Raw genomic sequence first — 1562 nt, forward strand, 5'->3', positions numbered from 1 at the left:
CGTTCTTTTCCAAGACAAACAGCTAAAAAACAATAGTTCTCCCCTGCTCTGGATTCTTAAAAAAAAAGTTTTTTTCTTTAAATATCTGATCTATCAAAACTCAAAAAAAGAATATTGTACTTTGAGATTACCTAGAATTGCCATACAATAAGTACACAATACTTTCATTTCTGTTAGTGATTTGAAACTGGGCAGGCCACTATTAAAACAAATTCTTGTAATTAACATTTCTATTGGAAAACACAGAAATATCACTGATGCCCTATGTTATGAAAAATCATTTCAATTTATTTCTCACTGGCTCTCTTTTAAATTTTGAACAAATTATTATGAACAAAAAATTAATTTAAACACAATGGACTATAACATCTTTGTTTTCTTTAATTATAAGCACAAACACCCTTCTGTACATTGATGTTTTCTCATTCAATTTCATATTTCTGTAAGACAAATTAATTCATTCAACCTATGACCTATGGGGGGACATGACAAAATCAGGGGGTTAAAGCCTATTTATACGTACATATACTATTTCACTTTTTCAAGTTAAAACTTGAGTATAAGAAGAAAAATTTGGTAAATTCATAAAGCACTTTAACATTAAGAGTTCAGAAAAAGTAATGGCAAACACTACAAACTATTGGACCCAACCCGTGGATGCACATATATCTCAATCTGAAACAACAGAGATATTTAGAAGTAAAATACTGTTTTCCCACAGGATAGGATAATAATGTAAATATGTGCATTTCCAAATAAAAAGTGTTGAAAATTCTAACAAAGAGAAGGATAAATAAGAATATTTAAAATTATCATAATTTTATGATAAAATATCATCTAGAGTTGACAATGCATTAAATCCTAATTAATTAGTATTAAATTAGTATCTAATTTAATTAATTAGTATTAATTAGCACCAAATCATCCAAAACCTGACTAAAGATTTGGAAATGTCAACTTATACTAACCAGAATCCAGGTTATATAGGTTTTCCTATATGTAAGATCATGCCATCTGCAAATAGTGACAATTTGACTTCGTGTTTTCCAATTTAGATGCTCTTTCTTTCTCTTACCTGATTACTCTGATTAATATTTCCAATACTATATTGAATAGGACTTGGCAAAATGAGATTATATCAAACTAAAATGCTTCTGAACAGCAAAGGAAATAATTAACAGAGTGAAAAGAAAACCTATAGAATGGGAGAAAATATTTGCAAACTATACATCTGACAGGGGATTAATATCCAGAATATACAAGGAACTCAAGCAACATAAGAGAAAAAAAAAACCCCAAATAATTCAATTAAAAAAATGGGCAAAGGAGCTGAATAAACATTTCTCAAAGGAAGACATACAAATGGCCAACAGACACATGAAAAAATGTTCAGCATCACTAATCATCAGGGAAATGCAAATCAAAACCACACTGAGATATCATCTTGCCCCAGTTATACTGGCTATTATCAAAAAGACAGAAAAACAAATGCTGGATTGGATGTGGAGAAAGAGGAAACTTCTACACTGTTGGTGGGACTGTAAATTAGTACAGCGATTATG

This window comes from Galeopterus variegatus, unplaced genomic scaffold (genome assembly GCF_000696425.1).
Source record: "Galeopterus variegatus unplaced genomic scaffold, G_variegatus-3.0.2 Scaffold3894, whole genome shotgun sequence".
In the NCBI taxonomy this organism is placed as follows: Eukaryota; Metazoa; Chordata; class Mammalia; order Dermoptera; family Cynocephalidae; genus Galeopterus; species Galeopterus variegatus.